At 39.4% G+C, this 22,439-nt stretch overlaps 1 protein-coding gene across 8 annotated transcripts in view; it reads left to right on the top strand.

Annotated features, from left to right (window-relative positions):
* The window catches only part of SLC8A1 (solute carrier family 8 member A1), a 386,698-nt gene that overhangs the window by 344,900 nt on the left and 19,359 nt on the right, over window positions 1-22,439 (top strand). The gene's annotated exons all lie outside the window — the stretch shown is intronic.

Here is a 22,439-nt window from a genome sequence, read left to right as displayed (position 1 = left end):
AATGTTAAACACTAAGACAACTAGAAACTCTTTTAAACATGTCCAGCTCTGACCTGATTGGCAAAAAATAGAAGGTCAAGTAATCTTCTCCAGCACAGCCAGGTGCAGCTAATGGACGTGACCATGAAAGGAGATTTGGTCATTTGGGGCCTAGACCAAAGGGGCCTTTGATACATGGCTACCCAGGCCCTAGGGTCAGAGGGTCCCAGGAAGGGAATTCAGGGGACACCATGCCAGCAGGCATGTTCAGTAATGATTTACTGGAACCTTTGGAAATCATGTTCCAATCTTTTAGGTCTCTGAACAAAAGAAGCAGGAGTCTGGGAGTCATTCTTGGAGGTTATTGTCCGAGGAATTGTCAGTGCACACAAGCAGTCTACTCTTTCCTTAACCACTGAGATGGGCTCCAAAGGGAACACAGCAGCACCCCACCCAAAACAAACACTCTTTTCTGGAGAGCAGCAGGAAATCAGATGGATTCCAGCATTTCCTCTCCTCTCATCCCCCTTCAGACAGATTCGTGTTCTCATTGCTGAACTGACAGTTGGATTAACTGGTTAAAACCTCCATCTCAGAAAAGTTACACAAAATCTTCTCTTAGTGAAGTGTTTTCTTGTTTTGTTTTGGTTTGGTTTTTTTATTTATTTTAAATTTATTGGGGTGACAATTGTTAGTAAAATTACATAGATTTCAGGTGTAAAATTCTGTATTACATCATCTATAAATCCCATTGTGTCTTCACCACCCAGAGTCACTTCTCCTTCCATCACCATGTATTTGATCCTCTTTACCCTCATTTCCCACTCCCCTCCCCCCTTACCCTCTGGTAACCACTAAACTATTGTCCGTGTCTATGAGTTTTTGTTTCTCATTTGTTTCTCTTGTTCTTTTGTTGGTTTTGGTGTATATACCGCATATCAGTGAAATCATATGGTTCTCTGCTTTTTCTGTCTGACTTATTTTGCTCAGCATTACACTCTCAAGATCCATCCATGTTGTCACAAATGTTCCTATATCATCTTTTCTTACCGCTGAATAGTATTCCATTGTGTATATATACCACAACTTCTTTATCCATTCATCTATCGAAGGATATTTTGGTTGTTTCCATGTCTTGGCCACCGTAAACAAAGCTGCAATGAACATTGGAGCACACATGTCTTTATGTATAAATGTTTTCAGATTTTTTGGGTAGATACCCAGGAGAGGGATTGCTGGGTCATATGGCAATTCTATTTGTAATTTTTTGAGGAACCTCCACACTGCCTTCCATACCGGCTGCACCAGTCTGCATTCCCACCAACAGTGTATGAGGGTTCCTTTTTCTCCACAGCCTCTCCAACACTTGCTACTATTTGTCTTATTGATGATAGCCATTCTGACTGGGGTGAGGTGATATCTCATTGTGGTTTTGATTTGCATTTCTCTGATGATTAATGATGTTGAGCATTTTTTCATATGTCTATTTGCCATTTGTATGTCCTCTTTGGAGAAATGTCTCTTCAGGTCCTCTGCCCATTTTTCAATTGGGTTGTTTGTATTTTTGTTGTTGAGTTGCATGAGTTCCTTGTATATTTTGGATATTAGCCCCTTATTGGAGGCACTGTTTGCAAAAATCTTCTCCCATTCAGTTGGTTGCCTCTTTATTTTGTTGATGGTTTCTTTTGCTGTGCAGAAGCTTTTATGTTTCATATAGTCCCATTCGTTTATTTTAGCTTTTACTTCCATTGCCTTTGGAGTCAAATTCATAAAATGCTCTTTGAACCCAAGGTCCACAAGTTTAGTACCTATGTTTTCTTCTATGCAGTTTATTGTGTCAGGTCTTATGCTTAAGTCTTTGATCCATTTTGAATTAATTTTGGTACATGGTGACAAATAGCAGTCCAGTTTCATTCTTTTGCACGTCGTTATCCAATTCTCCCAGCACCATTTATTGAAGAGGCTGTCTTTCCTCCATTGTATGTTTTTAGCTTCTTTGTCAAAAATTATCTGTCCATTTTATGTGATTTTATTTCTGGGTTCTCAATTCTATTCCATTGGTCTATGTGTCTGTTTTTCTGCCAATACCATGCTGTTTTGATTATTGTAGCCCTGTAGTACAAGCTAAAGTCAGGGAGTGTGATACCTCCAGCATTGTTCTTTTTTCTTAAGATTGCTTTGGCTACTCAGGGTCTTTTGTGGTTCCAAACAAATATGATGATTTTTTGTTCTATTTCTTTAAAAATGCCATTGGGGTTTTGATGGGGTTGCATTAAATCTGTATATTGCTTTGGGTAATATGGCCATTTTAACTATGTTGATTCTTCAAATCCATGGGCATGGAATGTCTTTCCATTTCTTTGCGTCTTCTTCAATTTCTTTATTTTTCAGCATATAGGTCCTTCACATCCTTGGTTAAATTTATTCCTAGGTATTTTATTCTTTTTGCTACAATTGCAAAAGGAATTGTTTTTTGTATTTCTTTTTCTGAGATTTCATTGTTAGTATATAGGAATGCAATGGACTTTTGTACGTTGATTTTGTAGCCAGCAACTTTACTGTATTCGTTGATTGTTTCTAATAGCTTTTTGGTGGAGTCTTTAGGGTTTTCTATATATAGTATCATGTCATCTGCAAAGAGTGACAATTTAACTTCTTCATTCCCAATTTGGATGCCTTTTATTTCTTTCTCTTGCCTGATTGCTCTGGCAAGGACTTCCAACACTATGTTGAAAAGCAGAGGTGATAGGGGACAGCCCTGTTGTGTTCCTGAATGTAGAGCAATGGGCTTCAGTTTTTCACCATTAATTATGAGATTAGCTGAGTGCTTGTTATATATGGCCTTTATTATGTTAAGGTATTTTCCTTCTATACCTATTTTATTAAGTGTTTTAATCATAAATGGATGTTGTATCTTGTCAAATGCCTTTCCTGCATCAACTGATATAATCATCTGATTTTTGTCCTTTATTTTGTTTATGTGATGTATCACATTGATGGATTTGCGGATGTTGAACCATCCTTGTGCCCCTGGGATGAACCCCACTTGGTCGTGATGAATAATCTTTTTAATGCATTGTTGCAACGATTTGCTAGAATTTTGTTTAGGATTTTTGCATCGGTATTCATCAGAGATATTGGTCTGTAGTTTTCTTTTTTTGTGCTGTCCTTACCAGGTTTTGGTATCAGGGTAATGTTGGCCTCATAAAATGAGTTAGGGAGTACTGTCTCATCTTCAATTTTTTGGAAGAGTTTGAGCAGGATTGATATTAGATCCTCTTTGAAGGCTTGGTAGAATTCACTAGTGAAGCCATCGGGTCCCGGACTTTTGCTTTTGGGAAGGTTTTGGATGACTGATTCAATTTCGTTACTGGTGATCGGTCTGTTTAGATTTTCCAGTTCTTCATGGTTCAGCCTTGGAAGGCTATATGTTTCTAAGAACTTGTCCATTTCTTCTAGGTTATTGAATTTGATGGCATATAGTCCTTCCTAGTATTCTTGGATGATCCTTTGTATTTCTGTGGTGTCCGTGATAACTTCCCCTTTTTCATTTCTGATTTTGTTAATTAGTGTCTCCTCTCTTTTTATCTTAGTGACTCTAGCCAAAGGTTTGTCAATTTTGTTAATCTTTTCAAACCAGCTCTTTGTCACATTAATTTTTTCTATTGTCTTTTTGTTCTCCATTTCATTTAGTTCTGCTCTGATTTTTGTTATTTCCTTTCTTCTGCTGACCTTGTGTTTCATTTGTTCTTCTTTTCTAGTTCTTTAAGGTGTAACATGAGGTTATTTATTTGGGATTTTTCTTGTTTCTTGAGATAGGCCTGTAATGATATACATTTCCCTTAAAACTGCTTTCACTGCATCCCAAAAATTTTGGTAGGAAGTATTTTCATTGTCATTTGTTTCTATGTATCTTTTGATCTCTCCTCTCATTTCTTCTTTGACCCAGTTGTTCTTTAAAAGTATGTTGTTTAATCTCCATGTATTTGTGTTTTTTTCTGCTTTCTTTTTGCAGTTGATACCCAATTTCAAAGCCTTGTGATCAGAGAATATGCATGGTATGATTTCAATCTTCTTAAATTTGTTGAGACTGATTTTATGTCCCAATATATGGTCTATCCTTGAGAATGTTCCATGTACACTAGAAAAGAATGTATAGTCTGATGTTTTAGGATGAAGTGCTCTATATATGTCAATTATGTCCATTTCATCTAATGTGTCATTTAGGGCTGCTATTTCGTTATTTATTTTCTGTTTGGATGATCTATCCATAGCTGTCAATGATGTATTTAAGTCCCCTAGTATAATTGTGTTTTGGTCAATTTCTCCCTTTAGTTCTGTTAGTAGTTGCTTGGTATATTTCGGTGCTCCCTGATTGGGGGCATAAATATTGATGACTGTTATGTCTTCTTGTTGTATAGTCCCTTTACCATTATGAAATGTCCATCTTTGTCTCTTGTTATCTTTTTCACCCTGAAGTCTGTTTCATCTGATATCATTATGGCTACACCTGATTTTCTCTGGGTACCATTTGCTTGGAGTGTCAATTTCCACCCTTTCACTTTGAGTCTATGCTTGTCCTTGTAGCTGAGATGTGTCTCTTGGAGACAGCATATGGTTGGGTTTAGTTTTTTGATCCAATCTGCTACTCTGTGCCTTTTTATTGGTGAGTTCAGTCCATTTACATTTAGGGTGATTATTGATATGTGAGGATTTCCTGTCATTCTATCTTTAGTTTTCTGGTAAGGCTGTGTCTCCATTGTTTCTTTGCCTTTTTGTTGTTGTCTATTATTTCTGTGTGGTGGTATTCTATGATGTTTCCCTCTGTTTCTTCTTTTATTACAGTATATATTTCAGTTCTGGATTTTTTTTGAGTGGTTACCCTTAAGTTTATGTAAAAGAAAGTTTGATATTTAGAGTATTCCATTTTCTTCAGCACGCTTACTTTCTCCATTCCCATATTCCGGTTCAGGCCTTTTCTCTCCCCCTTTTTATGTTTTGGTTGCCACAAATTGTCCCTGTTGGTGGTCGAATAGCCTCCTTTAGTATTTCTTGTAGTGCAGATCAGGCTTTCCTTTGTAGGTTACCATCTTCTTTTCCCTGGCTGCCTTGAGGATTCTTTCTTTGTCGTTGATTTTAGACAGCTTCAATACAATGTGCTTTGGAGAAGGCCTGTTGGGATTGAGGTAATTAGGTGTTCTATTTGCTTCTTGGATTCGAGGATCCAGTTCTGTCCACAAGTTTGGGAAGTTCTCATCGACAATTTGTTTGAATATATTCTCTGTTCCCTTCTCTCTTTCTTCTCCTTCTGGTATGCCCATTATTCTTATATTGCTCTTTCTGATGGAGTCAGAAAGTTCTTGTAGAGTTCTTTCATTTCTTTTAAGTCTCAAGTCTCTTTCTTCTTCCATCTGTGTAATTTCCAGGTTTCTATCTTCGATGTCACTGATTCTTTCCTCCATCTGGTCAATTCTACTACCTAAGCTGGTTATTTCATTCTTAATTTCTTCTTTTGAGTTCTTAATCTCCAGAAATTCTCTTTGGTTCTTTTTTAAAATTTCAATCTCTTTCGTAAAATGCTATGTTGTTCTTTTATTGTGTTTCTGAGTTCATTAAACTGCCTTTCTGTGTTTTCTGGCATCTCGTTGAGTTTTTCAGAACTGCAATCTTGAATCCTCTGTCATTTAAGTCACATATTTCCATATCTTTAAGTTCCTTTTCTGGAGACTTTTCACTTTCTTTCTGAGCTGTCTTGTTGCCTTGGTTATTCATAGCAATTACTGATTTATTATTTCTCTTCCTAGACACCTACAGGAGTGGCTTCTGCAACAGGTTGATAGGAAGAGGTCTTTCTTTTGTTTTCCAGTACTTGTTGGTAGAATGTTTTATTTTCTCTCTGACTGCAGCCTTTTTTTCTCTCTCACACGGTAGTACTATGTTTTCTCTGTACTATTCCAGCTTCTCACACAATGGGGGGATTCCCTGGGAGACGGGCTTCTCCTCTATTAATAGTTTGTCTAGGTCACAGGGGGCAGTGTCCCGGTGGGTATGCGGAGAGCTTTTGAAGTTCCAAAGCTCTTCCTGCACCCGATTCAGAGCCCGTATGTTTCAGCAGTTCTGTTTACTCCTGCAGGGATCCGCCCAGATAGGTGGGGCCAGGGGTGGGGTGAGTTGTGAGAGGTGGCCCAGAGCAATGGTAGCGACCACCCACAGCCGGTCCTGCTTCCATAGCTCCCTCCCCTTTGCCAGAGCTAGTTGGGCTGCGAATCTGTGTCTGTGGACCACAGTTCTCAGAACAGCAAATATTCTGTTGTTTTGATCTGACACTGCTACTGTTCTGCTTCTAGCACCAGGCAGGTGGGGGCAGGGCGAGCTCTGGGAGAGAAGGGAGGGGGCGGCTAGTCTCAGTGCCTAAGGCTCCGTTCTCTGCTCGGCAGTGCGGGCTTAAACCACCGTTTTCAGCCTTCTTCCCTCAGTCTTTTCTCCAAGGTCTCTGCTGTGAGCGTTGTGTTCAGCCGTGTTATATGCTGCCCCCTCAGCCCTGTGGGCCATAAGCAGAGCCCTAGCAGTCCGAGTTCTTCCCTCTCCCGCAGCTGCGGTAGTTCCGAGAAGCAGCGAGCTCAGAACACTGAGTTAGGTCTGCATCCTGCCCCCGCTCGGCTCTGTCTCCGCACTTCTCTCTTCCCTCCTCCCCTGCTCGCACGATTTGCCCATCTTTAGGTGAATTCAGTAGTGGGCCTCTTCGTCTTGCCTGTCTGCTATGCAGGGTGTCCTTTGTGGAGTTATTGTTGTTCGATTAGTTGTAAATTCCTGGGGAGCTTTACAGAGGCTCACCTCATGCTGTCATTTGGATGACGTCAAGTCTCCTGATGTGTTAATGAATATGCACAAGATAGTATAAAGAACGTGAGCTTTAGACTGAGGTAGACCTAAGTTCAACCCCCTACCCCTACCCCACTTACTAGATACATGACACCCCAGAGGCAAATTGCCTAACTCCTCTCAGATTTAGTTCTTTAACCTGATTAATGGGGACATGAAAATCTATGTCACAGATTTGTAGTGAGGATTTCACAGGAAAGCACCTTTATAAAGTACTCAGCACAGGGCCTGGAATATAGTTGCCACTCAAAAAAAGTGTTACATTTCTTTCCCCTTCCACTTCAATGTACTGATATATGGGTTTAGGCCTTCTGGGGTATTTAGCTCAGGTATCTTGTAGCAATTGAGAGAGTGAGAGAGAGAGAGAGGGAGAGAGAGAGAGAGAACCAAGAAAATTCTCAGACTGTCTTCATTATTATCCTATGTTAAAAATTCTGGTGATGTGGACATCTCCAAATGTGTTCCTTTTTCCTGCAATTTCACTGACTCTCTATGAGCTTTATCCTCTGAACACTGACATTTCAACTCAGAAAACACAGGTTGAAGAGGAAATGCCATTGCTCCACTGTGTATATATATATAATTGGATGATTAACATTTCACATCAATTTAAATGGAAATGAAAACAGAATTGCTTTACTCTGAGCCAGGATTTCCCAATGGCTGCCGTGTCAGTTCCCCCAGATACTCTACTAAGCATTCAGTTTTTGTTTTTGTTTTTGCCATCAAGAAATGTCAGGATTGCGGGACATGGGCCCCGTGATCTGTAGTCAGGCCAGGAGACAAAGCCACCTAGCGATGTGGCCAGAGGGGCAGCACTAGACAGCCCTAACCACTTACATGGTTTTCCCAGGGACCTTACCTTAACCTCACACCAGTGAGGAGCTGTCTGGAGGTACAATGCTCCAGCACACTTTCCCATGAGTACGTGATAGCATTAGAGTTGAAGGAAGCCTACAAAAGCAAAAATTTACAAGGACAGAGTGAAACAAAGAAAAGCTAGACATAGATTTCACAGGTTTGCTCCATAAATGGTATAAGAACTGCCTGTTATCCTAAAGTTTAAAAAACAAACAAACAAACAAAACAAAACAAAAAAAACAGCGGGGTATAGACAGTATACCGCAGGCCCAAAGTATTTTGTAAAAACCTGGGAAAGATCCATTTTGAAATGATTTCCATCCTTTATTCTGTCTGCTCAATAGATGAGCTTGTTTTCAATACTTCTAAGGCTTTTTGTTGGCAGTTATACACCTTGATTTATTTTCTCAATGGGCCATACTACCTGGGTACCTGGCATTGAGCGCAAGGCTGGAGAGGGACCAGGATGATAACCATGATGTCTGTCTACCAGGAGGTGGTCTGGGGAACAGGAGTCCTCAGCATGTGTCATGAAACTCTGTAGAGTCATAGCATTAGTGCCCCAATTCCCACATCAGCTACCTGCTCTCCATCCCACAAAAGAGTGTGAGAGAAGGGGAGCTTAAAATATTTCCTCCTTGTCTCTGTCAGGGCCTTCTAAGTCAGCCAAATAAGGACATTTGGCAGAAACATCATGTGTACGTGTGTGTGTGTGTGTGTGTGTGTGTGTGTGTGTGTGTTGTGTTTGGAGAGTTGGTGTTATGCGTGAAGTGAATGAATGTAAATTTCCCCTTCTTTTCAATGTCAAGATGTATTCCAAAGGGAGCCAGCATCAAGTGTAGTGAATGTGTTAGGCCTGTTTGCTCCGTGGGGATTAACCACGGTGTGGGTCTCTAACAAGTGACTTGTAAAGGTCCAGGTCATGACTATCATTTCTCCCTTCTCACATTTAAAATTTGGTAATTAAAATGAAAATTTTCAGGGACCACTGTTTTGGTTTCTTCTTTCAAATTCAGGCCTGAGCCTGCATTTTTCTCAACTTTTTTGAGGTATAACTTACTCATCATAAAACTAACACATTTGAAGACTACAACTCAGTGATCTTTTTGTTTTTGTTTTTTAGTAATGGTAGTGTGTTGCAGCACTATTACAACCTAATCCAGTATTAGAACATTTCATCACCCCAATAAGATCCCTCTTGGCTACTAACAGGTAATCCCCACCTCACCTTTAGCCCCAGGTACCCACTAATGTACTTTCTGACTCTACAGGTTCGTCTTTTCTCACTTTTTCACAAAGACCAATTTTAATATACAAATGTCATGGATTCTCCACATGATAGTAATTGTACTTACTCTAATAATACATAATGTTAGGGATTTACCATGGATTTTGTAAGATTTTAAATCAATTTTGATTGTATTCATTACAAAATCTCTATAGACGTTTGCAAACTACAAGTGAGATATTTTCGGTATTCATCACTTTATGCATATGTGGATTTGTACACCTTTTAAAACAATCCCACTATTCTCCCCCCAACAGTAACCTTGGCTCACATAGTAGGAATTGCTGGGGGGAAATATTGTACAATGGCCCTGGGAATCTTGGGGTAACACCCAGTGTTTAATGATATATAAATGCTACATGTCCTTGACCAATTCCGTCAGTTGATCATAACCCAGTACTAAGGCGACGACTCTCGTACGTTCAGCTTGGCCCCCACGTGTCACCCTGTAGTGGCTGGTTGTTGGCCCCAGGATCAACACAAATCCATGGGAACCATTAGGAAGAGAGCAGAGACTAAGGCCCATTGAACAGAGGTCATGTGCACGATTGCCCTACACAAAGAATGAAACATGGTTACTTAATTCAAAAGAAAAAAAAAAAATGTGGGCTATAAAAAAAGCCTAATTTAATTGCAATGTCATGGGCACCACGTGAGGAACAAAATGAATTTAAGACCCATTGGTATTTTTAGAAAAGACAAATAAAAATGCTAACTCCATTTAAAAGGCAAATTTTACATGTGACTCTAAAAGAATTGCAATATCTGCTGGGGATAGTGCACATTATAGACATGAAATCATGGCGCTTGGCATTTATGCCCATGCCAGCTGGAATGCCGTCATGACTTCTCAGCACACAGACCTCACATCCTGCCTTTTCCCAAGAATGAAACATAAGCTATATATTACTTGTTTATACTCTGCTTTATTCCAGAAAAGGATTTAGATTATAAAATGCCTTAACATTATTCAGCCACCTTTTCTGGCACATGGTTCAGAAATGCTAAATCTATTGGTGACGACATTGGATAACCTTTGTTGAGCTCAGCACCTGTAAATCCCGTATTTTGTGCACAAAGAGAAGAATAACATATTTTGGTTCTATTATTTACAATCAGGAAATTATGTGTTATATTGGTGCCCCCCCCCACACACACACACACACACATCAACCCACGCCCTCTGGAACCCAGGGGGCTTTGTGATGTGGTCCTTCATAAATTACAAGCTAGTATTAGGTTATCACTGTAAAAAATCGTGGCTCAAGACAACAAGCTGGACTTGCTGTAGTTCTCAACTAAAATGAACCCACTGGGGTCCACAAATGGGCCTAGCAGAGGACTAATTATACCTTTTCATTCCTGGATTATAGCTGCAAACAAACAAATAACCATAAATGTGCAAAAGAATCGTGAAAATGTCCTTCTCTGCAGTATTCTGTGCATGGTGTTGCTTCAGATGGCTGAAATATGGCAAACCCAAACCCCTAAACTAACCCACTTGCCAAACTAGAGGCCCTTAGCTTGGGCTGCTCAGAGGGAGTCAGCACTTAGAGTGAGGCTGCAATACAAGTGGTTCCAGATGCGACTGCCCTTCCATCTGTGCTTCCGGAGTTTCACAATGAGGAAGAAAAGGGACAAACCTGACATCAATGACTTCTGCTGTGTCAAGTATTCTTGTTCTAAGAACAACAATTAAGCCCTGTCTGATACAACGGCTATACCTGAGTTGAGTCTACAGAGTATTAGTGTCAAGCAATATTCAGAATAAAAAACACTGTTCTCACAGATGAGGCCATCCTCTAACTAGGAAGTCCAAACTGAGGCTCTGAAGCAATGCGGCATTCTTCATCGCCAAGGATTCAACTGATCTTCCCTCTGCACTAGTCCTTAGGCACTAAAAAGGAGACTAATACCTTTTTCTAAAATTAAAACAAAGGAAACAGTATGATACCATGGCAAGGCATAGGCTTAAGAGCCATTCTGCATTTAAACAAAACAGAATCATGCAATCATGGAATAGTGTGTGCGTGGAGGGATATTTTAAAAGAGTGGCATGACCACTTGTACCACTAATCTTTGGCAAATTACCTAATCACTTAGACCTTAGGTTCTCCCCCTGCAGACTTACCCAGGCAGTTCTCGTCTTAGAAACTATAAAAAATTGTTCCTTTTTCTTAGCCTCCCACTTCAAATAATAATGCCTTTGAATTACAGCAGGTCCTCAAATAATGCCCTTTCATTCAATGTCATTTCATTATAATGCTGATGAGATGCCTCAGAAACTTAATTCTAGTTTTATAACAATTAGCCCATGGCAAAAGTTGTTTTGATATATGTTGTTTTGCCAAAGTCCCAAGGACCTATCAACATTAAGTGAGGGCTTACTGTACTTAGTGTTTTCCTTCTCTGGCAGCTGGGACTCCCATATTGCTCCCTGCTATATCTGTTCTTACCAGCTTGTTCCCAAGTGCCATGGGTTTTCCTCCCCAACACCCCTTCTCCTCCCAATCTAAATATTCTGGGTTAGTTATGACTTTGGAAAATTCAACAAATGATCCACATTAAAGCATCAGTGATTAATGATGGTTTCAAAAGGGCAGAACATTTGCATTTAACACAGAAAGCGTTTCAACAGTAACTACCTTTGCATAGCTTTATTGCTTAAAAAGTACATTCGTATAATTTAGCTCTATGATATCCACAGCAGCCCTGGGAGTCAGACAATCTAGATCCAGATTGTGGGGTAATATCTGGCAAGAACAGGATTTGATGAAGGATCTGGAAATGAGCCTGCAGCATAAGGACCTGGGCACCAGGAATCACAGAATGTGGATTATAATCTCACCCCTGCACTCACATTCCATTAGACCCCTAGGGAGCTTCAGTTTCCTCCCCTAAAAAAATGGGGCTGATGGTATTTTTTTTTAACTCAGGCGTGTCAGAAAGAGCAAATAGTATAACATCTATGGCAGTTCTCTCAAAATTATAAGAGGTTATAAAAACATAAGACATTTAGTAAGTATCTATTAAAAAGGGTGCTAGGTGCCTGGGAGAGAGACAAGGAAAAAACTTGGCATTAGAACTCAGCCTCGTCACATAGTCTTAGAAGTTTGGATATAGCCTTACACCTTATTTTCTGGTCTTTGCATTCCAAATTGCATCTCTGGTAAGAGCCCAAGTACAAATGATGAAAGACTTGGGTGTTACATCCCTTCCTAGACATCTCAAGGGCACAACTCTCTTCACAAGCTTGTAAAAAGTATTTGTCAGATTAAGTGAATATGCAAAGCAATTTTATGGGTTGAAGTCAATAAAACATACTGCTAGTAAATAAAATATAACATTGCTGTAATACAACATAGAAAATTAAGAGAGGATTTTGGCTCTCCTCTATGGTCCATCATTGCTTGACAGGAAAGATTAGAAGGAGACTAAGACATACACACATCTTCCCTCACAGCTAGCCCTGGGAAAACTTTTATAGTGGGTGAAGTTTGATTTTTACAATTCTTGTTCTACTTTATGGCCTGTCCCAGGCACCTTCCTGACTCTGAACTGTAGGCCAGCCCCTGATGCCTAGGAAATGCCCTCTTCATCTCTCACCCTTTACACTATTTGAAACACACCTGCTCTGCATATAATATGTACGATGCCTTCCATCTAAGGAACCAGCTACCGTAGATGTGACCATTGAAAGAACCAGAAAAGGCTGAAAATCAACCTTCCATCCCTTCTCAGACAGACCCTGTTATTTACATAATGCTATTTTTAAATGTATATTTATAGCCTTTTATTAACACAAATCATAAACGATACATTCTCTTTGTAAATAAGAGAATAAAATTCTCTTTGTAAATAATAGTCTATTTGTAATAAGCAAAGAGTAAAAAAGAAATCATGTAATCCCACCATCCATTTGCATTCTTGTATTTATGTTTCAAATTTTAAAATCCTGGGACATTTTAATAAATTGCACAAAAATGTGTCTACAAAGACATATCAAATATTTACCCACACTTTTTAATGGACTCACTACGCATAATTACAAACTTATTTTTCACTTAGCAATATGCCATGAACATTTTCTTTGTTAGTGTCCCTTACATCATGATTTTAAGGGTTGCACAATATTATGTTGTATGAAGTTGTAAGCTATTTTACTAAAAATGACGGACACTTTGTTTCTAATTTTCCTCTAACATTAAACCTCTGCCCTGACCATACATAGACTTTCACACTGGTATAATTACTTCTCAACCTGCAGAAGTAGAATTGCTGGACCAAAGATTTTGTAGATTTTTAAGACTTAAAAAGTATAGATACATATACTTTTTGGCACCATCTGAGTAACCCATAATAATAAGCTAGTGGGGGAAATTATACACCAAGTGGGGCAAGGTGGAAAAAGAAATGGGAGAATTATCATAACTTTTCAGAATCCACTCAAGTCTCACCTGCCCTCACGTGTTACCTGCTGCCTCTAGTGCTGGGTATGCAGTGACATTTTGTGTTTACAGAGTTGCCTCCATTTGCCTACTTTTAATAGTGTTCATGTTTTCCCAAACTTATAATACCAAAGCGATCCCTTCAAAAAGACATTGTCTGTGTGGAATAAATAACTGGGCAAATACCCACAGGGCAAAGACACACCGTGAGTGTCTTCAGTGTATCGTCTAGAACCATGTCTTAGAATCACACTGTTAGAGTCCTTTGTACTCACTAATGCTACCTGGAGGTGAGAGTGAGGGTTTCTGTTTTATTTTTTTCTCCAGGTTTTACTAACAGATCCTTCTCAGCTATCTCTAGCTCTCGCAAGACTTGGGGCACCAATGGCTTTACCATTTCTAATGTTGGACTTGAGAAAAGGAGGGAGAGGATTTGAGATTGAGATAGGAGATGGAAGTTCCAGAAACAGAACAAACTTCGAAGAAAGAACTAGGAAAGTAGAGTCAAGAGAGAAAGAGGTAGATTATTGGGAAGGAAGGAGAAGCAAGCTGGAAGACACCATTTTGTGCAGGGCAACGTGGATTGTTTTTGAGGCAAGAAGTGAATTTCAGTTGTAGCTAATAACAAACCACCTGGCTTGGGAAAAATGACAATTAATTAAGCTATTTGTTTCAAGCCCACATCTGCCCTTCCTTTTGTCCTTTTCAAAATTTGCAAAAATGTTGCTTGACAAAATCATACCAATTTTCCTTTCTCATGGACTTGGTATTATTAAAATAAAGGTTTATTATAAAAATAATAGAATTATGGGTCAAAATTGAAAACACAAAAAACTTGGTATTATTTTCAAAGTAGGTTCATTCAAGCCTATTTTTATGTGCTATGAAGGCAGTGTAAACATAATGCCAGGAGAAGCCAGGAACTTAAGGAATCAAAAAAAATTACTTTATCAGTCAACAATCTCTAATATCGTTCGAAAAGAATGAAGGGTCTTCCATGAAAATAGCCCCTTCTTAATGATTCTGATCCATGCAAATATAATATTTTGCTAAAGGAGTCAGGCTAATGTTTCAATATAGAACAATTTATTCCTTCTTTCAAATGATCAGCTATTCTAACGTTGTGCAGTTACAGAGTTTGACATGGTGAGGTTTCTGGATTCGTTTTTTAACCCACTGTCCATTTTTAAATTTAAGATGTGTCAGTTGTCTAGTCTTTGCAACACCCCATGGTCTTGTGCAAAAGGTCACAGGCAACACCCCCACAGACTTGTGGGTAAGAACCACGATCTCCAGCTGGGATCACCCTGCTTTGGTCTGGATCCTAGTTTTACCTCTTACTGGCTATATAACTTTGGACAAATTTCTTATGCAATAGTACCCTCCTCATCTTGTTTTGTCCTCCACGGTTTCAATTACCCATGGTCAACTGCAATCGGAAAATATTTAAAGGAACATTCTAGAACCAAACATAAATTGAGTGCCATTCTGAGTATCCTGATGAAATCTCACGCCATCTTGCTCCATCCCACCCAGGATATGAATCATCCCTTTGTCCTGCATATCCATGCTATGTACGCTACCCACCCATCAGTCACTTGGTAGCCATCTTTGTTATCAGATCAACTGTCATGGTTTCACAGCGCTTGTGTTCAAGTAACCTTTATTTTACTTAATAATGACCCCAAAGCCATTCACATAACTTTCATTACAGTATATTGTTACAACTGTTTTATTTTATTACTCATTATTATTGTTAATCTCTTCCTGTGCCTAATTTATAAATTGTAGCATAGGTATGTATGTCTATAAAAAAACATAGTATATATGTAGGGTTCAGTACTATCGATGGTTTCAGGCGTCCACTGGAAGTCTTGGAATGTATCCCCTGCAGATAAAGGGGACTGACTGCTGTACTCTGGAATTCAGCTTTCTCATCTATAAAATGAGGATAATAATAGTACCTACCTCATACAGTTGTTTTGTGGATTAACTGAGAATCCACATATAATGCCTCGCGTAGGAAGCCTCATAAAGGTTAACTATCACCACTGTCATTTCTGGATATCAAGGACAAACACATTTTCCCGTAATCCTACATAAGATCTATTAACCCTAAACAACCTAGCTGAAGGAAAGCATAATGAAAGAGTTTAATATCATTAACATTTCCTTTATCATCAGAACAAAGAATTCTGAAATATAATAACAAGTAACATTTATCATGTATCTTCTAATTTCCAGGCACCCTGCTAGCCTTTTTGCATGACTTCTTTTAATCATCTTCATAGCCCTGTAAAGGGGGGGTAAATGGAGACTTTTATTTTCCATTTTACAGATGAGATATCAGAGGCTTCGAGAGGTTAGTTGTCCTGCAGTCACACAGTCAGTACATGACATATGGGACTAGAATCAGGTTCTACTCCGTAGCTTAGTCTCCTTAGTACCATAACTAGACACAGTATGCAGGGCACGATAATCAGGACTGGCATTCTTCACTAACAATAGTGGTTACCCACAGCGTAACAAAGACTCAGGTGACCAAATTAGCTACTTACGGTGGCCTCAGCTTACTAAATATCTCTACGCCAAGCAGAACCATTAATCCATATGAATCAACTGGGAACTGCCAAAAGCCATGGTCACCATCCAGCTGCCTGTTCACCAGGTTGACCAGAGCCAGGAGACTTCCCTCAAGTCAGTTAGTCAACCTTGTACCCCTTACTTGATCAGGCACACACTGGAACTTCCACCACTATAATTTGCATAAGCCTTTTTTTTTTGGGGGGGGGTAAACAAGCAGGACTCCCCAAATGAAGACACCAAACCTGCTCAAGCATACAGACCCTGATCCTCTCCAGAACCTAGGTAATCCAGGTCTCAAGAGACAGCCAGGTCAGAACACCGCTTCTTTGCTCCACACCCAGCTAGTTGGTTTAGGGCTCTTTCCAGGACCAAGAGTGAAAGGGGGAACAATGATCCAGCCATTGGACAGAATCAGCCCCATCTCAGATAAACCATCAGAGTTCTTTGAAAGGCTCAAAATGTTTCTGTTGACATCAAAGAATTAGAACCAAGGATTTTAGAAAATGTTAGCAAACCCTCTGAAGCTTGGGGTTTGAATAAGGAAGGGAAACCTTGGATCCTCTCCTCAGTGTTCATGAACATTGTACTGAAGAATAATCCCATTCTGGGTGTGTTTCAGAGAGGAGTATTACAATTCTCATTTGAGAACATCCATCAAATTAGTTTGGAAGGCAGATCAGATAGCACTGTTTATGCTCATTCTCTTCTCTGCCTTGTGATACCTGAAAAATAAACCCCCATTATTTTTCTTTTTTAATTAGAATTAATCTTTCTTTGAATATAAAATATACCAGGATTTAAGACACATAACAGGAAAATTAAGTCCCAGGGAAAACCCTGCACAGTACAAATGTTTACGTTACATCAAAATGAAAAAGAATTTGTTATTTGATAACAAGAATGGTCTTTTGTTGATCTACGTATCAGAGCTAGCCCATGCCTTATCTCAGCTAATCTGAGGGAGGTGCTATTGTCCTTACACAGATAATGAAATGAGGACTATGAGTGGTTAGTTAGTGGATCTCAGTCTGGTTGGGGGAGCTTAAAAAAACACCAGTGGCCAGGCCACATCGCAGACCAATGAAGCAGAAACTTGGGGTCGGGCTAGCAATTGGGTATTTTTCAAAAGTTGCCCTCGTGATTCTGATTTGCAATGGGGGGTAAAAAGTGAGAAAGTGGGGGTTCTGATCTGCCAACATGAGTCCTCTGGAGCTATTTTATTTACCTGTTTTCTTATTTTCTAAAAGTAGGTCATGTCACTGTCTCCATTTCTTTTTCACTCTCTTCAGGGACAACTTTTATCGGCAGAATTTTTAAGTGTTTTTCCCTTTTTCAGTTTTTACAACCCCTCTCCTAACTGGTCATTAATCAATCAAACATTCGTAATTCCCTGATCTCTTAAACTTCACTTGGAAGCCAAATAAGGATTCTTTTCATATAAACCAGTGAAGTAAGTGAGTGTGTGTGTGTGTGTGTGTATGTGTGTGTGTCTGTATGTGTGTGTGAGTGAGGGAGTGTGGTTTTTGTATTTACTTGGGTAAATAAGTAGCATTACTAAAGCCAAAATCTTGTTTAAGTTCCTCGGTGACAGGAGAAGAATTAGTACATAAATAAACAATACTCTCATTTCAATTCGAAAAGAGCAAGAAAAGTGCATAGAAGAGAGAAAAGAATAGAGAGGAATATATGCATTGTTTAAGCAAAGATGCCTGCCTTTCAGCCACTAGTAAGATTAGGGCCTTAAACCAGAAGATCTCTAATGTATTTTTACGGTGTAGGTTATATGGAATTTTCAAAATAAAGCATCTTTTTTATTTTTAAGAATAATGTTATGCTCTATTACATTTTTAAATGCAGAAGACCGTACAAACATCTCTAAAGTGTGTTATAACTCCCCAAAAGTTTAGAATCATAAATCAAGTCAGAATTCCGTACACTGATGGATTCTTTTGGGATCTAGCTCTGTCATATTACAAAAATAGCTAATAGTATCGAACACTTGTTAAGTGCCAGGCCATATTCTGAGTGCTGTTCATGGGAACCCATTTCCTTCAAAGCCCTGTAAAATAGGTAAGCTTCTCACCTGGCAAATGGAGGAGCCAGAATTCAACTACTTTCAGTAAATTTTCTTCCTCCTTTGGCCTTTCATAGTAGCTATACTGGAACAGGTTTTAAAAATACCGAGGTGCCAAAAAAATGTATACACATTGTAAAAGATGTTAACACTTTAGTCAATGGTGCTCAAGCAGCAATCAGAAGTGTCTGGACGCTGATGTAACCACTTTGAGCACCTCTTGTAATTGCAGAAGTCAAACGTGACTTGTATTCATCTTTTCAGTATTCCAATTTTAATACTTTTTTTTCCTTTCTTAAAATGTGTATACATTTTTTTGGCACCCGCTGTATGTATATATGAGCATAGCATAACTTGAGAGTGGGAGTATTTTAGAGTTAAGCCGTCCCAGCCCCTCTACCAAGCCCACCCAAGTTGCTTTATGAGCAGATGACTACTACACCTGAGGGCGTGACAGTCTCTAACAGAAATCAGCTGCTCCCCACTTCTCCCCATTTAGCTGCTTCCCTAAAACTCAAACATCTATTCTTCCCAGCAAGACCCCCCCAAACTCTGGGCACCTGGAACAAAAGCCTCCATTTCCATGCCTTACAGTTGTGGTTCTCAAACATTGGTGTAAAAAAGAATAACCTAAGACATTTGTTAAAAAAAAGAATATTCTTGTGTCTTTTTCTTCAGAGTCTGATTAAGTGGGTCATGGGTGGAGCCCCAAATCTTCAGTTTTTTTTTAAATTAGGCTCCCCAGTATTTCTGATGCCAGTTGTATGTAAAGTTGATTGACATTACACACAGTATTTAAAACAGTCGTTGCTGCCACTATATATTCTATGACTGCACTCATATAAAAGGATAGTCGGTCAATGTAATTTGAAGTAAATAATTTTGCCAACACTTCTTATTTTTCAAAGGTAAATGGTTCTCTGCTGTGTGATTTAATTTCATAAATATTGCCACAATTTAATGACAATATCTTCAGGTCTAGAGATCTTCCTTCCTAGGATCTTCAACTATTTCATTTAGGTCATTTATTCTTTAGAAGGAGAAAATATTTATTCCCATTAGTCAATTCTAATGAAGCAAAGTGGTCATGTACAAACTCCTACAAAAAGAAAAAATCACACCAAAATCATATCCGTGAATTTAGTCTTTTGATGTATCCTATGCAGTATCCTAAACAGTAAAGAGTCTTAGAGATGTTCTAAATCATTTTAGACGCAGAGCCAGAACGTAAAGAAATGACGTATCTTGCCCAAGAACATACAGATAGTTAGAAGAGCCAAAAGTATCTCTTTGATGAGCTTCTCCCACTGTTGCACCATGAAGCTCTGAACCTTTTAGTTTGTCTCTTATATTGTAGGCAATTCACAGATGCTAGGGGGATGCAAGCATGCCTCCATAAGCAGGCTGGACTTCAATTAGAATCATTGTCAGGGTCAGTTCCTGCGCACAAAGCACTTGAGAGTTGAACAACTGGCCCCCAAAGATGCTAAGAGTCAAGAATAAGACAAATCATCAGAGGTGAAACCCTTGCTCTAGATAATACATAAACCCTGTGTGTGACCTGCAGGACTCTATGAACTATTGCTTCTATGAAAGAGATGTTTAAGGCTTAGTGTAGATGTAGCTATAAAGTTTGAGAAATGCAGGTAAAAAAAACAATTTCTGGAGCACAGGGGAGTGTGTGGACCTACTCTTTCATATTAACCAGATGACATGGCCAAGCTTATATGTAGTGAACTCGAGACAGGTCTCAAGTTCAGAGAACTTATACAGAGAACAATTATGTCCTGACTCTGTGATGTGTTGTTTAATTCCATCCACATTGCCTCCCAAATTTTCCCTGTTATTGATTTACAGGAATGGGTACCAAGAAGGCAGGACCAAAAGTCTAAGACTGTGTGACTAATCTAAAATTTATTAGAATTCAAGGTGGGAGTTAAAAGCAAAAATTCCTATTAGAAACCGTGCCTGAAGTGTTTAGTTTTTGCCAGTCACTTTGGAAATCTGATTTATACATGTTTGTATTTAATAGGCAAAGTCTGAATATGATTACAACCCCTCTGAGACAACTACAGTAGTTATTTTCTTGGATTTCACTTTGGGGAATGGCTTTTGCCTTGTTCAGGCATACAAGCAGGTGATGGGCTTAGGGCACAGGGGAGGGCTTGGCAGCACCTAGCATATGGTGTGTGATGGGTTGCTTTATGCACTAAGCAGCAAAGCAGTGATAGAAGGTAATTTGGGGAGATTCCATCACACTTCGTTTGGAAAACAGAGTTGTCTCTGTTGGAACTAAGGTTAATGGTTTAGATTTGCATGTGTTTCTACAATTTTTTTTTTTTTTTTAACATTGCTTTTGAACTGAAAACAGACAAAAAGCCTGATGTATAATCCAGGTAAATAAAACCTACCAGACTCAAAGAGGCCCAAAATATGTTTCATTTATGGGACAAGCTAGTCACTTTGGCTTAATTTTTAGGGATCCCAGAGAAAGGTATTTCTAAATGGGAACCTATTATTACAAGAATTTTCAAGAGATATTCACAATAAGCTATTGAAAAATGGCTTGAGGGAGAAGAAATTGCAGCAGACCCAGGTATGTCTTCCATTGCAGGCCTAAAGACTAGTTTGGGTATACAGGGTCCTCGGACCCAGGAATCTCTGATTTTACACTTCATTTCCTTCTGGCACTTTGACAGAGTGGAGAGGGGCACCCAGGAAGTCCAGTGTGCCTTGTACCACGTGCCAGGGGAGTTAAGCAGGTGTGTGTGTGGAACAGCGCCAGGTCACCTGCCCCTACCCTGATGGTCCCGCCTATGGTGGCCATCTGTTCACCACCAGCCAGTGCCGGCAGCCATGTCAGCACCGAAGAACATCTCAGGTGCCCTCGGCAATGGCTGAGCTGTAAGCTGCTTTCTCCTGCCTTGGACTCTGTTCCTTTACTTCCCTTGCTCAGCTGCCTGTCCTTGAAAAATAAAAGCAAAATGCCTTCATTTTTTTTTTCTTTTTTTGAGGCTGCTGTGGCAGCTTCTAATAAGTCTTAACAATGAAGTACAGGAGACCATTAAGATTAGTCTTGCTTGGCTTTCACTGGCCAGCCTCTGTGATAGTCCTGTTTGGGCTGCAATGGGTGATCGGAATGCACAAAGCAGCACAAACCCAGGAGGGTGGGTTAGCAAACTGCCTACACCTTCTTCAGTCTTTGCCCGCCCCTGAAAAGGAAAGAGCATTGTGTAAGAACCTGCTTCAACGTTCCTGAGTGAAAGGGACTTAAGAGGAAAGGAAAACTATAGCCTTGCTGGAAGGGGCCATGGGGCGTGCACTGAAAATGGGCTCTGAAATCAAACAGATTTAGTTTAAAAATCCTTGTTCTGTTGCCAATACCCAGTCCAAAGGCGTTTCCCAAATGATAAATAAGGAATAATAACATCTACTCCATAAGGCTAAGAGGGTTGAATGACATGTGTAACACAGAGTAAGCAGTGTTTGCCTCTTTATAGAATAGTAACTGAAACCTGCTTTCCATCTCAGACAGAAGTCAGAATCAATGAGATAGGTCTTCAAGGTGAACCAATTCCTTTTCGGAAAGAAGGTAACAGTGCACATCCAGCAGCCTAAATGACCTTCTCATTCATTACCAAGCACAAGAATTTACAGACTGATATAAACTAACAAGCTCTATGCTTGTTAAATCTCCATTGGAGATTTACTGAAGGAGGAGGATGACAACAGAATAGCCACAAAGGCGAGAAAGGAGCCCAGATATCTAACTACATGCCTGCTCAGAGCATACAGGGATCTCAAGAGCAGAGCACAAGACACGACACCTTATAGTAATATTATATCTGCCATTACTGGCTTTGCAGATGTGAGTTCAATTTGACAGTTAACATCTACTATAAACCTACTGTCCAAGGAATTTTGCAAAGATAACTGAAAGGGCTTTGATGTCAGTACCTAAGCAATCGTATAGAAAAAAAATGGACTATCTTGCAAATTCTGTTTATATGATTAATAAAGGGAGCTGTTATTTCCAATCCTGCCTCAACTTTTAATAAACTAATCTAGCCAGCTTGATTCACATTGTCTTTCTAAAACAACAGAAAGAGCTACTCTGACTTTATACTCGGAAACATAAATGTTTTGCCTATATTATTTCAACTGAACAACAGCCCTCTGAAGTGCGTGTCACAATCTCCATTTCACAGATAAGAAAATAGAGGCTTAGGGAAGTTAAGTAATCTGCTTGGGGTTACACATTCAGTTCTGAAGACAGGATTTAAAACACTCAGGGTCATAAGTGCTCTAAACCCGTGCTCTA

This window comes from Rhinolophus sinicus, linkage group LG05, assembly GCF_036562045.2.
Source record: "Rhinolophus sinicus isolate RSC01 linkage group LG05, ASM3656204v1, whole genome shotgun sequence".
In the NCBI taxonomy this organism is placed as follows: domain Eukaryota; kingdom Metazoa; phylum Chordata; class Mammalia; order Chiroptera; family Rhinolophidae; genus Rhinolophus; species Rhinolophus sinicus.
The sequence above is the reverse complement of the archived record's forward strand: the minus strand, read 5'-3'. Positions and strand labels throughout refer to the sequence as shown.